The following is a 17996-nucleotide window of genomic DNA, read 5'->3' on the forward strand; positions in this document are numbered from 1 at the left end:
CATTGAGTGGGGATGTGCAGAGAAGGGGTGATGTCATTGAGTGGGGGCTGCGCAGAGAAGGGGTGATGTCATTGAGTGGGGGCTGCGCAGAGAAGGTGTGATGTCATTGAGTGGGGCTGCGCAGCGAAGGCGTGATGTCATTGAGTGGGGCTGCACAGAGAAGGGGTGATGTCATTGAGTGGGGCTGCGCAGAGAAGGGGTGATGTCATTGAGTGGGGCTGCGCAGAGAAGGGGTGATGTCATTGAGTGGGGGCTGCGCAGAGAAGGGGTGATGTCATTGAGTGGGGGCTGCGCAGCGAAGGCGTGATGTCATTGAGTGGGGCTGCGCAGAGAAGGGGTGATGTCATTGAGTGGGGGCTGCGCAGAGAAGGGGTGATGTCATTGAGTGGGGGCTGCGCAGCGAAGGCGTGATGTCATTGAGTGGGGCTGCGCAGAGAAGGAGTGATGTCATTGAGTGGGGGCTGCGCAGAGAAGGGGTGATGTCATTGAGTGGGGGCTGCGTAGAGAAGGGGTGATGTCATTGAGTGGGGCTGCGCAGAGAAGGGGTGATGTCATTGAGTGGTGGCTGCGCAGAGAAGGGGTGATGTCATTGAGTGGGGGCTGCGCAGAGAAGGGGTAATGTCATTGAGTGGGGGCTGCGCAGAGAAGGGGTGATGTCATTGAGTGGGGCTGCGCAGAGAAGGGGTGATGTCATTGAGTGGGGGCTGCGCAGAGAAGGCGTGATGTTATTGAGTGGGGCTGCGCAGAGAAGGGGTGATGTCATTGAGTGGGGGCTGCGCAGAGAAGGGGTGATGTCATTGAGTGGGGCTGCGCAGCAAAGGCGTGATGTCATTGAGTGGGGCTGCGCAGAGAAGGGGTGATGTCATTGAGTGGGGCTGCGCAGAGAAGGGGTGATGTCATTGAGTGGGGCTGCGCAGAGAAGGGGTGATCTCATTGAGTGGGGGCTGCGCAGAGAAGGGGTGATGTCATTGAGTGGGGGCTGCGCAGCGAAGGCGTGATGTCATTGAGTGGGGCTGCGCAGAGAAGGGGTGATGTCATTGAGTGGGGCTGCGCAGAGAAGGCGTGATGTCATTGAGTGGGGCTGCGCAGAGAAGGGGTGATGTCATTGAGTGGGGGCTGCGCAGAGAAGGGGTGATGTCATTGAGTGGGGGCTGCGCAGCGAAGGCGTGATGTCATTGAGTGGGGCTGCGCAGAGAAGGGGTGATGTCATTGAGTGGGGCTGCGCAGAGAAGGCGTGATGTCATTGAGTGGGGCTGCGCAGAGAAGGCGTGATGTCATTGAGTGGGGGCTGCGCAGAGAAGGCGTGATGTCATTGAGTGGGGCTGCACAGAGAAGGCGTGATGTCATTGAGTGGGGCTGCGCAGAGAAGGGGTGATGTAATTGTGTGGGGGCTGCGTAGAGAAGGCGTGATGTCATTGAGTGGGGCTGCGCAGAGAAGGGGTGATGTAATTGAGTGGGGGCTGCGTAGAGAAGGCGTGATGTAATTGAGTGGGGCTGCGCAGAGAAGGTGTGATGTCATTGAGTGGGGCTGCGCAGAGAAGGGGTGATGTAATTGAGTGGGGCTGCGCAGAGAAGGGGTGATGTCATTGAGTGGGGGCTGCGCAGATAAGGGGTGATGTCATTGAGTGGGGAGCGCAGAGAAGGGGTGATGTCATTGAGTGGAGGCTGCGCAGAGAAGGGGTGATGTCATTGAGTGGGGCTGCGCAGCGAAGGCATGATGTCATTGAGTGGGGCAGCGCAGAGAAGGGGTGATGTCATTGAGTGGGGCTGCGCAGAGAAGGGGTGATGTCATTGAGTGGGGCTGCGCAGAGAAGGGGTGATGTCATTGAGTGGGGCTGCGCAGAGAAGGTGTGATGTCATTGAGTGGGGCTGCGCAGCGAAGGCGTGATGTCATTGAGTGGGGCTGCGCAGAGAAGGTGATGTCATTGAGTGGGGGCTGCACAGAGAAGGGGTGATGTCATTGAGTGGGGGCTGCGCAGCGAAGGCGTGATGTCATTGAGTGGGGCTGCGCAGAGAAGGGGTGATGTCATTGAGTGCCGGCTGCGCAGAGAAGGGGTGATGTCATTGAGTGGGGGCTGCGCAGAGAAGATGTGATGTCATTGAGTGGGGGCTGCGCAGAGAAGATGTGATGTCATTGAGTGGGGGCTGCACAGCGAAGACGTGATGTCATTGAGTGGGGCTGCGCAGAGAAAGGGTGATGCCATTGAGTGGGGGCTGCGCAGAGAAGATGTGATGTCATTGAGTGGGGCCTGCGCAGCGAAGGCGTGATGTCATTGAGTGGGGGCTGCGCAGAGAAGGCGTGATGTCATTGAGTGGGGCTGCGCAGAGAAGGCGTGATGTCTTTGAGTGGGGGCCGCACAGAGAAGGCGTGATGTCATTGAGTGGGGCTGCGCAGAGAAGGCGTGATGTCATTGAGTGGGGCTGCGCAGAGAGGGGGGGAATTTAATTGAGTGGGGGCTGCGCAGAGAAGGGGTGATGTCATTGAGTGGGGCTGCGCAGAGAAGCGGTGATGTCATTGAGTGGGGGCTGCGCAGAGAAGGCGTGATGTCATTGAGTGGGGGCTGCGCAGAGAAGGGGTGATGTCATTGAGTGGGGGCTGCACAGAAAAGGCGTGATGTCATTGAGTGGGGCTGCGCAGAGAAACGGTGATGTCATTGAGTGGGGGCTGCGCAGAGAAGGCGTGATGTCATTGAGTGGGGCTGCGCAGAGAAGGGGTGATGTTATTGAGTGGGGGCTGCGCAGAGAAGGGGTGATGTCATTGAGTGGGGCTGCGCAGAGAAGCGGTGATGTCATTGAGTGGGGGCTGCGCAGAGAAGGCGTGATGTCATTGAGTGGGGGCTGCGCAGAGAAGGCGTGATGTCATTGAGTGGGGGCTGCGCAGAGAAGGCGTGATGTCATTGAGTGGGGGCTGCGCAGAGATGGCGTCATGTCATTGAGTGGGGCTGCGCAGAGAAGACGTGATGTCATTGAGTGGGGCTGCGCAGAGAAGGCGTGATGTCATTGAGTGGGGCTGCGCAGAGAAGGGGTGATGTCATTGAGTGGGGCTGCGCAGAGAAGGGGTGATATCATTGAGTGGGGCTGCGCAGAGAAGGCGTGATGTCATTGAGTGGGGCTGCGCAGAGAAGGCGTGATGGCATTGAGTGGAGGCTGCACAGAGAAGGCGTGATGTCATTGAGTGGGGCTGCGCAGCGAAGGCATGATGTCATTGAGTGGGGCTGCGCAGAGAAGGCGTGATGTCATTGAGTGGGGGCTGCGCAGAGAAGGGGTGATGTCATTGAGTGGGGGCTGCGCAGAGAAGGCGTGATGTCATTGAGTGGGGCTGCGCAGAGAAGGCGTGATATCATTGAGTGGGGCTGCGCAGAGAAGGCGTGATGTCATTGAGTGGGGTTGCGCAGCGAAGGCATGATGTCATTGAGTGGGGCTGCGCAGAGAAGGGGTGATGTCATTGAGTGGGGCTGCGCAGAGAAGGCGTGATGTCATTGAGTGGGGCTGCGCAGAGAAGGGGTGATGTAATTGAGTGGGGCTGCGCAGCGAAGGCATGATGTCATTGAGTGGGGCTGCACAGAGAAGGGGTGATGTCATTGAGTGGGGCTGCGCAGAGAAGGCGTGATGTCATTGAGTGGGGCTGCGCAGAGAAGACGTGATGTCATTGAGTGGGGCTGCGCAGAGAAGGCGTGATGTCATTGAGTGGGGCTGCGCAGAGAAGGGGTGATGTCATTGAGTGGAGGCTGCGCAGAGAAGGGGTGATGTCATTGAGTGGGGCTGCGCAGCGAAGGCATGATGTCATTGAGTGGGGCAGCGCAGAGAAGGGGTGATGTCATTGAGTGGGACTGCGCAGAGAAGGGGTGATGTCATTGAGTGGGGCTGCGCAGAGAAGGGGTGATGTCATTGAGTGGGGCTGCACAGAGAAGGTGTGATGTCATTGAATGGGGCTGCGCAGCGAAGGCGTGATGTCATTGAGTGGGGCTGCGCAGAGAAGGGGTGATGTCATTGAGTGGGGCTGCGCAGAGAAGGTGATGTCATTGAGTGGGGGCTGCACAGAGAAGGGGTGATGTCATTGAGTGGGGGCTGCGCAGCGAAGGCGTGATGTCATTGAGTGGGGCTGCGCAGAGAAGGGGTGATGTCATTGAGTGCGGGCTGCGCAGAGAAGGGGTGATGTCATTGAGTGGGGGCTGCGCAGAGAAGATGTGATGTCATTGAGTGGGGGCTGCGCAGAGAAGATGTGATGTCATTGAGTGGGGGCTGCACAGCGAAGGCGTGATGTCATTGAGTGGGGCTGCGCAGAGAAAGGGTGATGTCATTGAGTGGGGGCTGCGCAGAGAAGATGTGATGTCATTGAGTGGGGGCTGCGCAGCGAAGGCGTGATGTCATTGAGTGGGGCTGCGCAGCGAAGGCATGATGTCATTGAGTGGGGCTGCACAGAGAAGGGGTGATGTCATTGAGTGGGGCTGCGCAGAGAAGGCGTGATGTCATTGAGTGGGGCTGCGCAGAGAAGGCGTGATGTCATTGAGTGGGGCTGCACAGAGAAGGCGTGATGTCATTGAGTGGGGCTGCGCAGAGAAGGGGTGATGTCATTGAGTGGAGGCTGCGCAGAGAAGGGGTGATGTCATTGAGTGGGGCTGCGCAGCGAAGGCATGATGTCATTGAGTGGGGCTGCGCAGCGAAGGCATGATGTCATTGAGTGGGGCTGCACAGAGAAGGGGTGATGTCATTGAGTGGGGCTGCGCAGAGAAGGCGTGATGTCATTGAGTGGGGCTGCGCAGAGAAGGCGTGATGTCATTGAGTGGGGCTGCACAGAGAAGGCGTGATGTCATTGAGTGGGGCTGCGCAGAGAAGGGGTGATGTCATTGAGTGGGGGCTGCACAGAAAAGGCGTGATGTCATTGAGTGGGGCTGCGCAGAGAAACGGTGATGTCATTGAGTGGGGGCTGCGCAGAGAAGGCGTGATGTCATTTAGTGGGGCTGCGCAGAGAAGGGGTGATGTCATTGAGTGGGGGCTGCGCAGAGAAGGGGTGATGTCATTGAGTGGGGCTGCGCAGAGAAGCGGTGATGTCATTGAGTGGGGGCTGCGCAGAGAAGGCGTGATGTCATTGAGTGGGGGCTGCGCAGAGAAGGCGTGATGTCATTGAGTGGGGGCTGCGCAGAGATGGCGTCATGTCATTGAGTGGGGCTGCGCAGAGAAGACGTGATGTCATTGAGTGGGGCTGCGCAGAGAAGGCGTGATGTCATTGAGTGGGGCTGCGCAGAGAAGGGGTGATGTCATTGAGTGGGGCTGCGCAGAGAAGGGGTGATATCATTGAGTGGGGCTGCGCAGAGAAGGCGTGATGTCATTGAGTGGGGCTGCGCAGAGAAGGCGTGATGGCATTGAGTGGAGGCTGCACAGAGAAGGCGTGATGTCATTGAGTGGGGCTGCGCAGCGAAGGCATGATGTCATTGAGTGGGGCTGCGCAGAGAAGGCGTGATGTCATTGAGTGGGGGCTGCGCAGAGAAGGGGTGATGTCATTGAGTGGGGGCTGCGCAGAGAAGGCGTGATGTCATTGAGTGGGGCTGCGCAGAGAAGGCGTGATATCATTGAGTGGGGCTGCGCAGAGAAGGCGTGATGTCATTGAGTGGGGTTGCGCAGCGAAGGCATGATGTCATTGAGTGGGGCTGCGCAGAGAAGGGGTGATGTCATTGAGTGGGGCTGCGCAGAGAAGGCGTGATGTCATTGAGTGGGGCTGCGCAGAGAAGGGGTGATGTAATTGAGTGGGGCTGCGCAGCGAAGGCATGATGTCATTGAGTGGGGCTGCACAGAGAAGGGGTGATGTCATTGAGTGGGGCTGCGCAGAGAAGGCGTGATGTCATTGAGTGGGGCTGCGCAGAGAAGACGTGATGTCATTGAGTGGGGCTGCGCAGAGAAGGCGTGATGTCATTGAGTGGGGCTGCGCAGAGAAGGGGTGATGTCATTGAGTGGAGGCTGCGCAGAGAAGGGGTGATGTCATTGAGTGGGGCTGCGCAGCGAAGGCATGATGTCATTGAGTGGGGCAGCGCAGAGAAGGGGTGATGTCATTGAGTGGGACTGCGCAGAGAAGGGGTGATGTCATTGAGTGGGGCTGCGCAGAGAAGGGGTGATGTCATTGAGTGGGGCTGCACAGAGAAGGTGTGATGTCATTGAATGGGGCTGCGCAGCGAAGGCGTGATGTCATTGAGTGGGGCTGCGCAGAGAAGGGGTGATGTCATTGAGTGGGGCTGCGCAGAGAAGGTGATGTCATTGAGTGGGGGCTGCACAGAGAAGGGGTGATGTCATTGAGTGGGGGCTGCGCAGCGAAGGCGTGATGTCATTGAGTGGGGCTGCGCAGAGAAGGGGTGATGTCATTGAGTGCGGGCTGCGCAGAGAAGGGGTGATGTCATTGAGTGGGGGCTGCGCAGAGAAGATGTGATGTCATTGAGTGGGGGCTGCGCAGAGAAGATGTGATGTCATTGAGTGGGGGCTGCACAGCGAAGGCGTGATGTCATTGAGTGGGGCTGCGCAGAGAAAGGGTGATGTCATTGAGTGGGGGCTGCGCAGAGAAGATGTGATGTCATTGAGTGGGGGCTGCGCAGCGAAGGCGTGATGTCATTGAGTGGGGCTGCGCAGCGAAGGCATGATGTCATTGAGTGGGGCTGCACAGAGAAGGGGTGATGTCATTGAGTGGGGCTGCGCAGAGAAGGCGTGATGTCATTGAGTGGGGCTGCGCAGAGAAGGCGTGATGTCATTGAGTGGGGCTGCACAGAGAAGGCGTGATGTCATTGAGTGGGGCTGCGCAGAGAAGGGGTGATGTCATTGAGTGGAGGCTGCGCAGAGAAGGGGTGATGTCATTGAGTGGGGCTGCGCAGCGAAGGCATGATGTCATTGAGTGGGGCAGCGCAGAGAAGGGGTGATGTCATTGAGTGGGGCTGCGCAGAGAAGGGGTGATGTCATTGAGTGGGGCTGCACAGAGAAGGGGTGATGTCATTGAGTGGGGCTGCGCAGAGAAGGTGTGATGTCATTGAATGGGGCTGCGCAGCGAAGGCATGATGTCATTGAGTGGGGCTGCGCAGAGAAGGGGTGATGTCATTGTGTGGGGGCTGCGCAGAGAAGGGGTGATGTCATTGAGTGGGGGCTGCGCAGCGAAGGCGTGATGTCATTGAGTGGGGCTGCGCAGAGAAGGGGTGATGTCATTGAGTGGGGCTGCGCAGAGAAGGTGATGTCATTGAGTGGGGGCTGCACAGAGAAGGGGTGATGTCATTGAGGGGGCTGCACAGCGAAGGCGTGATGTCATTGAGTGGGGCTGCGCAGAGAAGGGGTGATGTCATTGAGTGCGGGCTGCGCAGAGAAGGGGTGATGTCATTGAGTGGGGGCTGCGCAGAGAAGATGTGATGTCATTGAGTGGGGGCTGCGCAGAGAAGATGTGATGTCATTGAGTGGGGGCTGCACAGCGAAGGCGTGATGTCATTGAGTGGGGCTGCGCAGAGAAAGGGTGATGTCATTGAGTGGGGGCTGCGCAGAGAAGATGTGATGTCATTGATTGGGGGCTGCGCAGCGAAGGCGTGATGTCATTGAGTGGGGGCTGCGCAGAGAAGGCGTGATGTCATTGAGTGGGGCTGCGCAGAGAAGGCGTGATGTCATTGAGTGGGGGCTGCGCAGAGAAGGCGTGATGTCATTGAGTGGGGCTGCGCAGAGAAGGCGTGATGTCATTGAGTGGGGCTGTGCAGAGAGGGGGGGAATTTAATTGAGTGGGGGCTGCGCAGAGAAGGGGTGATGTAATTGAGTGGGGCTGCGCAGAGAAGCGGTGATGTCATTGAGTGGGGGCTGCGCAGAGAAGGCGTGATGTCATTGAGTGGGGCTGCGCAGAGAAGGCGTGATGTCATTGAGTGGGGGCTGCGCAGAGAAGGCGTGATGTCATTGAGTGGGGCTGCGCAGAGAAGCGGTGATGTCATTGAGTGGGGGCTGCGCAGAGAAGGCGTGATGTCATTGAGTGGGGCTGCGCAGAGAAGGCGTGATGCTATTGAGTGGGGGCTGCGCAGAGAAGGCGTGATGTCATTGAGTGGGGCTGCGCAGAGAAGGCGTGATGTCATTGAGTGGGGCTGCGCAGAGAGGGGGGGAATTTAATTGAGTGGGGGCTGTGCAGAGAAGGGGTGATGTCATTGAGTGGGGCTGCGCAGAGAAGCGGTGATGTCATTGAGTGGGGGCTGCGCAGAGAAGGGGTGATGTCATTGAGTGGGGGCTGCACTGAAAAGGCGTGATGTCATTGAGTGGGGCTGCGCAGAGAAGCGGTGATGTCATTGAGTGGGGGCTGCGCAGAGAAGGCGTGATGTCATTGAGTGGGGCTGCGCAGAGAAGGGGTGATGTCATTGAGTGGGGGCTGCGCAGAGAAGGGGTGATGTCATTGAGTGGGGCTGCACAGAGAAGCGGTGATGTCATTGAGTGGGGGCTGCGCAGAGAAGGCGTGATGTCATTGAGTGGGGACTGTGCAGAGAAGGCGTGATGTCATTGGGGGCTGCGCAGAGAAGGCGTGATGTCATTGAGTGGGGGCTGCGCAGAGAAGGCGTCATGTCATTGAGTGGGGCTGCGCAGAGAAGGGGTGATGGCATTGAGTGGGGCTGCGCAGAGAAGGCATGATGTCATTGAGTGGGGCTGCGCAGAGAAGGCGTGATGTTATTGAGTGGGGGCTGCGCAGAGAAGGCGTGATGTCATTGAGTGGGGCTGCGCAGAGAAGGCGTGATGTCATTGAGTGGGGCTGCGCAGAGAGGGGGGGAATTTAATTGAGTGGGGGCTGTGCAGAGAAGGGGTGATGTCATTGAGTGGGGCTGCGCAGAGAAGCGGTGATGTCATTGAGTGGGGGCTGCGCAGAGAAGGGGTGATGTCATTGAGTGGGGGCTGCACTGAAAAGGCGTGATGTCATTGAGTGGGGCTGCGCAGAGAAGCGGTGATGTCATTGAGTGGGGGCTGCGCAGAGAAGGCGTGATGTCATTGAGTGGGGCTGCGCAGAGAAGGGGTGATGTCATTGAGTGGGGGCTGCGCAGAGAAGGGGTGATGTCATTGAGTGGGGCTGCACAGAGAAGCGGTGATGTCATTGAGTGGGGGCTGCGCAGAGAAGGCGTGATGTCATTGAGTGGGGACTGTGCAGAGAAGGCGTGATGTCATTGGGGGCTGCGCAGAGAAGGCGTGATGTCATTGAGTGGGGGCTGCGCAGAGAAGGCGTCATGTCATTGAGTGGGGCTGCGCAGAGAAGGGGTGATGGCATTGAGTGGGGCTGCGCAGAGAAGGCATGATGTCATTGAGTGGGGCTGCGCAGAGAAGGCGTGATGTCATTGAGTGGGGCTGCGCAGAGAAGGCGTGATGGCAATGAGTGGGGCTGCGCAGAGAAGGCGTGATGTCATTGAGTGGGGCTGCGTAGAGAAGGCGTGATGTCATTGAGTGGGGCTGCGTAGAGAAGGCGTGATGGCATTGAGTGGGGCTGCGCAGAGAAGGCGTGATGTCATTGATGGGGCTGTGCAGAGAAGTCGTGTTGTCATTGAGTGGGGGCTGCACAGAGAAGGTGTGATGTCATTGAGTGGGGGCTGCGCAGAGAAGGGGTGATGTCATTGAGTGGGGCTGCGCAGAGAAGGCGTCATGTCATTGAGTGGGGCTGCGCAGAGAAGGCGTGATGGCATTGAGTGGGGCTGCACAGAGAAGGCGTGATGTCATTGAGTGGGGCTGCGCAGAGAAGGCGTGATGGCATTGAGTGGGGCTGCGCCGAGAAGGCGTGATGTCATTGAGTGGGTCTGCGCAGAGAAGGCGTGATGTCATTGAGTGGGGCTGCGCAGAGAAGGCGTGATGTCATTGAGTGGGGCTGCGCAGAGAAGGCGTGATGTCATTGAGTGGGGCTGCGTGGGAAAGAGGGTTGATATCACTTGCATGGAGGGGTCTACACAGAGAAAAGGGTGATGTCACTCACGACAAGGAAGATGGACAAGAATACTGGTCTGTCTTGCGTGTCTGGGCCGGTACTGTCACCATTGTTGCCGGGGGAAGCACTTTCTGACCAGAGCAGACCTTTGCTTCGGACTGTTGGGGGCTGGTGTGATATAAGAGACTGAGCGCGTGGGAACGGGGCTTTTGGCGGGTAACCAGCGTGTGCTACAGGAGAAGGTGGTCTCCCTCTCTGCTGACTGACGCCAGTACCAGCCCTCGCGCATACAGACTGTGCCTCTATGGAGACTTACTCACCCCGTTATTCTCTGAACCCTAACATCACTAATCGGTCGCTGCACTTTTAGACATATCTAATAGACCTGACAGAATAACAAATCTGCAGGTCATCGGGCATCTAGGAAATAACTGTACAATATTGTACAGTTTCACTTGTCTTTCGCCAGGGGGACTTGTCAGGCTATGTGCCCACGTTCAGGAATGTCTGCAGAATTTTCCTGAGCAAAACCGGACTCCCTGCGCAGGAAATCCGCTCGTGGTTTTTTTCGCGTATTTGTCACGTTTTTGGCCCCTTTTATTGCAGGACCCTTCTTTGTCAAGGCTTTTACCAAAACAAGCATCCATTGTTGCTAAAGTTTATATATTTGATATTTTGGTATTTTGGATACTTTTTCTTTTTTGGATTTATTTCTACCCTAGCTATACCTCCACCCCTCAAACCTTCCACAGTCCCACTGCCTACTCTTGGAAAAACTCCACTTCTGCACCACGTCCTCTCCAATAAAAAAAATGTACAGTTCCCATTGAACACCAGATCACATACATAGCCAGCAGCTTTTGTTTTGACCAAAAGGTTTTATAAATCTGCCACCATGACAAAGTAGACTCTTTTAGCAGGGTCCTTCTCTACTCTAATATTAAACATTTGTTAAAATATCCAATACTCTTAGGTGTAATTTTATTTAAGAGAATGTGTCACATACATTTTTTAAAAAGAACAATAATACTATAATGCCTGCTGCAGTGCAGTAGCACACAACCTCCATCAAGGGGTGCGAGTGAAGGAAAACCGGTATACTCTCAGTGAAATCACAGAGCAGCAGGCAGGAGCCACTAGGTGGCGAAAGAGTAGTCAGACAAAGCCAGGTCAGCAACAGAGGGGGAATGAAGTACCAGAGGTCACAGCAATACACGTGGTCAGAAACAAGCCAAAGAAGTCAGCCGAACGGGAGCAGGAAAGCCAAAAATACAAGACAGTCAAACAGGTCAGAGAACAAGCCGATACGACGGCCCGCCAAATACCGAAGCATCCAGTGCACGACGTAGGGAACGTGTGTCCATACGTCGCGATGCGTCGGTAATACAAGTCTATGTGCAAAAAACGCATCCTGCGGGCAACTTTGCAGGATGCGTTTTTTACACAGAACGATGCATTGTGACGTCTTGTGGAAGACGGAAGTCTGAAAGAAGCCTTAGAGGGAACCCAAGCAAATTTGCTCGTCTCTAGTCATGACTTGTATTGGTCATGACTATTGTATTTGTTTTTATGTATACCCCTTTTCACATGTAAAGTGCCATGGAATAAATGGCGCTATAATAATTAATAATAATCCACAGTGCCCCTCTTCTGATCACATCCACAGTGCCGACGCCTTTCAGGACTGTGATAAATCTGAGTGATGGCTGTGTGGCAGCTGTACTGGGGTACAGATATTTGGGGTTCTCATTGGTTAGAAGGATCACTGGACCTATCCCTCCACACCCGTTACTGAACTGGGGACCTTCATGAAGCGGTTATGTCTAGGTGATCACCTGGGTGTTTAGCACCCAGATTTCCAGCGATGGGATAAGACATCATCTGCTTCTCCCAGTCTGATGTGCAGCAAGCACATCACCATATGGTGTGACGGTGGGTAATTGCCGCCGCTCGTGGTGTTCGGGCCTCAGATAAGCACATCAGATGCAGGCGCTCGTCCTATAACTGGAAATTAATGTGGTCACATAATATAAGACGCTGCATAAATCCGTCTGGCATAAATAGGACGAAACTCCGTCCCGGACTCATAATAAGAGCAGATAATGGCCGAGCAGCTGCTGCCGCTTTACCCTCCATACATCAGAAATTACATGATGGTGCCGAAACGGCTTCAGTTATTGCTTCCTCCGCTACAAGAGGGAAGTTTTGTTAGTGCAGGGTAATGAGGGGTTTATGTGTAGTACAGGTTGCTGGTAAATTGCTAAAATTTAAAGCAATACTGCTGTTGGTGTTTCTGCTTCTGAAATCCTCTGTGCTGCAGCAGAGAACTTGCACCATGTGACCTTGCAAAAACAAAAAATCAGTACACTCCGCTCCTGACATCCTCTGTGCTGCTAGGAGACTTTTTACTATGAAACCCTCAGACGGTGATCTCCCACAAGATCAGCACAGTCTACTCCTAAAATACTTTGTGCTGCTGCGATACCCTTTCATTCTGAAACTCTCAGTGTGTGAGCCCCATAAAATCGGCATACTTTTCTCCTGATACTCTGCTAACTGCACCTCTCAGCCTTTGACCTCACATAAGATCAGCATGTTGCTGCTGGTGGACACTGTATAAGGCCTCCTTCACACGTCCTGGTGATTCCCGTACAGGAAAAAACAGTCACGGTGTGATCCGTGGTCCGTGTCAGTGTGCCATCTGTGTGTCCGTGTGCAAAGCCCGTGTGTCCATATGTCCAGATTCCTGACTACTGGCAATTCGTTTGGTTCTCTTCATTTTGAGTTCCTATGGGAATGTATCAGATGCTCCCATCTTTTGCGCTTTCTGATTTGCAACAGAGGAACAACAGCACGGTACACAAGCAGGACCGTCTGACTTTAGAACCCGTGGTTTATTAGATGTATATTTCCTTTCCACACGTGGCTCCGTACCATTGAACATGGATGTCAATGTGTAAATGTTAGTTTTTATAACCAAACATTTTTCAACTGGCGATATTTAGATAAAAAACCCTTATATTTAAATCCATAGGAACTCCCAAGACAATGAGGACCCTTGACGTGGGTGGCGAGCTTATGTCTGTTTGCAGGGCCGTATTTGCCACTAGGCACTTGAGGGCACGTGCCTAAGGCGGGGACAATGCAGGGGGCGGCACCTGAGCAAGTTTAAAAAAAAATATATATATATTTTTTTTTAAATCCGGGGTCGCCCTGCCCACCCACCTACCTCAGTCCCGGCTTCTGCGGGGGGAGGGGTTCTCGGGCGCAGGGCAAACATCAGGGCATTACTGCCCTGACTACTGTATGGGGCAGAAATGGGTGCTGTACCTTTAAGCAGCAGCAGGCCCAAGTGCATCACTGCGCGCTCTTCTTAATGTAGGAGCCCAGCAGACTGCAGAGAAGCAGGTCATGTTTGTGGGAGAAGATACTGAAGTCAGCGGTGAGCAGGGAGAGGAGGCGGGCAGTGTGTGAGGACTCAGAGGAAGCTGCAGAGAGGAGTGAGGTGAGAGGAGACGGGAGTCTGCTGATGTGAGTGAGGAGAGGAGGTGAGAGGCTGGTAAGGAGAGGGGATGAGAGGCTGGTAAGTAGAGGAGAGGCTGGTAAGTAGAGGAGAGGCTGGTGAGGAGAGGAGAGGCTGGAAAGGAGAGGAGAGGCTGGAAAGGAGAGGAGAGGCTGGAAAGGAGAGAAGCTGGAAAGGAGAGGAGATGAGAGGCTGGTGAGGAGATGAGAGGCTGGAAAAGAGGATAAGAGAGGCTGGAAAAGAGAAGAGAGGCTGGAAAAGAGAGGAGAGGCTGGAAAGGAGAGGAGAGGCTGGAAAGGAGAGGCTGGAAAGGAGAGGAGAGGCTGGAAAGGAGAGGAGATGAGAGGCTGGTAAGGAGAGGAGATGAGAGGCTGGAGAGGGGAGGCTGGTAAGGAGAGGAGATGAGAGGCTGGAGAGGGGAGGCTGGTAAGGAGAGGAGATGAGAGGCTGGTAAGGAGAGGAGATGAGAGGCTGGTAAGGAGAGGAGATGAGAGGCTGGTGAGGAGATGAGAGGCTGGTAAGGAGAGGAGATGAGAGGCTGGTAAGGAGAGGAGATGAGAGGCTGGTGAGGAGATGAGAGGCTGGTAAGGAGAGGAGATGAGAGGCTGGAAAGGAGAGGAGATGAGAGGCTGGTGAGGAGATGAGAGGCTGGTAAGGAGAGGAGATGAGAGGCTGGTAAGGAGAGGAGATGAGAGGCTGGTGAGGAGATGAGAGGCTGGAAAAGAGGAGAAGAGAGGCTGGAAAGGAGAGGAGATGAGAGGCTGGTGAAGGGAGGCTGGTGAGAGGATATGAGAGGCTGCTGAGGAGAGGAGATGAGAGGCTGTTGAGGGGAGGCTGCTGCGGGGAGGAGATGAGAGGCTGGTGAGGAGAGGGGAGGCTGCTAAGGGGAGGATATGAGAGGCTGCTGATGAGAGGAGAGGCTGGTGAGGGCAGGCTGCTGAGGAGAGGAGATGAGGCTGGTGAGGAGATGAGAGGCTGCTGAGGGGAGGATATGAGAGGCTGCTGAGGAGAGGAGATGAGAGACTGGTGAGGGGAGGCTGCTGAGGAGAGGAGATGAGAGGCTGGTGAGATGAGAGGCTGTTGATGTGAGTGAGGAGAGGGGAGGCTGCTAAGGGGAGTATATGAGAGGCTGGTGAGGGGAGGCTGCTGAGGAGAGGAGATGAGAGGCTGGTGAGGAGATGAGATGCTGCTGATGTGAGTGAGGAGAGGGGAGGCTACTAAGGGGAGGATATGAGAGGCTGGTGAGGAGAGGGGATGAGAGGCTGGAGAGGGGAGGCTGCTGAGGAGAGGAGATGAGAGGCTGGAGAGGGGAGGCTGCTGAGGTGAGGAGATGAGAGGCTGGTCTCATGCTGTATATGGGGAGGCTGTGTGGGGCTCATGCTGTATATGGGGAGGCTGTGTGGGGCTCATGCTGTATATGGGGAGGCTGTGTGGGGCTCATGCTGTATATAAGGAGGCTGTGTGGGGCTCATGCAGTGTATATGGGGAGGCTGTGTGGGGCTCATGTAGTATATAAGGAGGATGTGTGGGGCTCATGCTGTGTATAGGGAGGCTGTGTGGGGCTCATGCTGTATATGGGGAGGCTGTGTGGGGCTCATGCTGTATATAGGGAGGCTGTGTGGGGCTCATGCAGTGTATATGGGGAGGCTGTGTGGGGCTCATGTAGTATATAAGGAGGATGTGTGGGGCTCATGCTGTGTATAGGGAGGCTGTGTGGGGCTCATGCTGTGTATAGGGAGGCTGTGTGGGGCTCATGCTGTATATGGGGAGGCTGTGTGGGGCTCATGCTGTATATGGGGAGGCTGTGTGGGGCTCATGCTGTATATGGGGAGGCTGTGTGGGGCTCATGCTGTATATGGGGAGGCTGTGTGGGGCTCATGCTGTATATAGGGAGGCTGTGTGGGGCTCATGCTGTATATGGGGAGGCTGTGTGGGGCTCATGCTGTATATGGGGAGGCTGTGTGGGGCTCATGCTGTATATAGGGAGGCTGTGTGGGGCTCAAGCAGTGTATAGGGAGGCTGTGTGGGGCTCATGCTGTATATAGGGAGGCTGTGTGGGGCTCATGCTGTATATGGGGAGGCTGTGTGGGGCTCATGCAGTATATAGGGAGGCTGTGTGGGGCTCATGCAGTATATAGGGAAGCTGTGTGGGGCTCATGCTGTATATAAGGAAGCTGTGTGGGGCTCATGCTATATATGGGGAGGCTGTGTGGGGCTCATGCTGTATATGGGGAGGCTGTGTGGGGCTCATGCAGTATATAGGGAGGCTGTGTGGGGCTCATGCAGTATATAGGGAAGCTGTGTGGGGCTCATGCTGTATAGGGGGAGGCTGTGTGGGGCTCATGCTGTATAGGGGGAGGCTGTGTGGGGCTCATGCTGTATATAAGGGGCTTTGGGGGGTTTAAAGATATATAGGGGGATGTCAACATACTTAATTCTGCTCAATATTAAGTGATACAATTAATATTAATTAATATTGAGTAGAATTATTTTCATGCTATTGGTTCGGCCTCCACAACAGTCATGGTCTCTCATGTGACCCCCTCGGGAAAATAAATTGCGCACCCCTGATCTAGAGACATGGAGGGAGAAGCCCACAGACGATGGCAACAGATTAGTCAGTTCTCTCACTAAGTTACCCATCCAGCTCTTCAAACTATTCTCTCTGAAACGTCCGAGCATTGCAGAGATAAACTTCCCTGTTTGCAGTCTGAGTGATGCTGCCCGTGGATTTGGTAATATGAATCGACTGACAGGTTCCCCCTTAAAAATCTGTCAGCAAAACCTTGCAACCGTGGCAGAATCAACTGACCATGTACTGTGTATGAGATCCACTAGATTCTCAAATATGACAACTAATGGAAAGGTTTGCTAAGGCTACTTTCAGCGATTTTCTCCGTTGGCGGCAGATACTGCAGTTTTTCCGCATCTGTCGCGTAACATATCACTTACGGGCCAGCAACTCTGCGTTCGGCCTCATTCATTCCCTATGGGACTTGTGGACATGTGCGGCACTTGAGGTGAAACAAAAAAAACACTGCTAGCAGCATTTTTTTTTCCTGTTGCTGCAAGTACCGCATTTGCCGGATCGCAGCAAAACCGCAAGTGCCGCAAGTCCCATAGGGAATGAATGAGGCAGAACACAGTGTTGCCATAAGTGATCCGTTACGGATGCGGAAAAACTGCCGGATCTGCCGCAAATGTCAAAAATCGCTGATGTGAAAGTAGCCTAAGTCATTGCCGATAGTGTCTGCATTAGTCATACTCGCCAATGGGGGAGGCAGCACGAAAAGTGCCTAGGGCAGCAGAAACTCTAAATACGGCCCTGTCTGTTTGGACAAATAAGGCAATGCTTTTAGGCCAATTCTTCCTAGATAACCAGCAGGAAATAGGGAACTTAAAATTTAACATTTAATCCTTTTAAAATAGTGCGACACAACAAATAGAATCAAATCCCCACAATGTATGATATATGTTCCCCCATGAGATTTTACAGGGACTTTTTTTGTCATGTAAAGCAGCGTTGTAATTGTCACGGACACTCGGCCGACTCTCTGTTGAAAGATCATGTGATGCTTCTTTAATTTGTGTAATTAACAGCACCTGTAACTTACCTGTGGCACCTAACAGGTGTTGGCAATAACTAAATCACACTTGCAGCCAGTTGACATGGATTAAAGTTGACTCAACCTCTGTCCTGTGTCCTTGCGTGTACCACATTGAGCATGGAGAAAAGAAAGAAGACCAAAGAACTGTCTGAGGACTTGAGAAACCAAATTGTGAGGAAGCATGAGCAATCTCAAGGCTACAAGTCCATCTCCAAAGACCTGATTGTTCCTGTGTCTATCGTGCGCAGCGTCATCAAGAAGTTTGAAGCCCATGGCACTGTGGCTAACCTCCCTAGATGTGGACGGAAAAGAAAAATTGACAAGAGATTTCAACGCAAGATTGTGCAGATGTTGGATAAAGAACCTCTACTAACATCCAAACAAGTTCAAGCTGCCCTGCAGCCCGAGGGTACAATAGTGTCAACCCGTACTATCCGTCGGCATCTGAATGAAAAGGGACTGTATGGCAGGAGACCCAGGAAGACCCCACTTCTTACCCCGAGACATAAAAAGGCCAGGCTGGAGTTTGCCAAAACTTACCTGAAAAAGCCTAAAACGTTTTGGAAGAATGTTCTCTGGTCAGAAGAGACAAAAGTAGAGCTTTTTGGGCAAAGGCATCAACATAGAGTTTACAGGAGGAAAAAAGAGGCATTCAAAGAAAAGAACACGGTCCCTACAGTCAAACATGGCGGAGGTTCCCTGATGTTTTGGGGCTGCTTTGCTGCCTCTGGCACTGGACTGCTTGACCGTGTGCATGGCATTATGAAGTCTGAAGACTACCAACAAATTTTGCAGCATAATGTAGGGCCCAGTGTGAGAAAGCTGGGTCTCCCTCAGAGGTAATGGGTCTTCCAGCAGGACAATGACCCAAAACACACTTCAAAAAGCACTAGAAAATGGTTTGAGAGAAAGCACTGGAGACTTCTAAGGTGGCCAGCAATGAGTCCAGACCTGAATGCCATAGAACACCTGTGGA

The sequence above is a fragment of the Ranitomeya variabilis genome, chromosome 4 (genome assembly GCF_051348905.1).
Source record: "Ranitomeya variabilis isolate aRanVar5 chromosome 4, aRanVar5.hap1, whole genome shotgun sequence".
Classification (NCBI taxonomy): Eukaryota; Metazoa; Chordata; class Amphibia; order Anura; family Dendrobatidae; genus Ranitomeya; species Ranitomeya variabilis.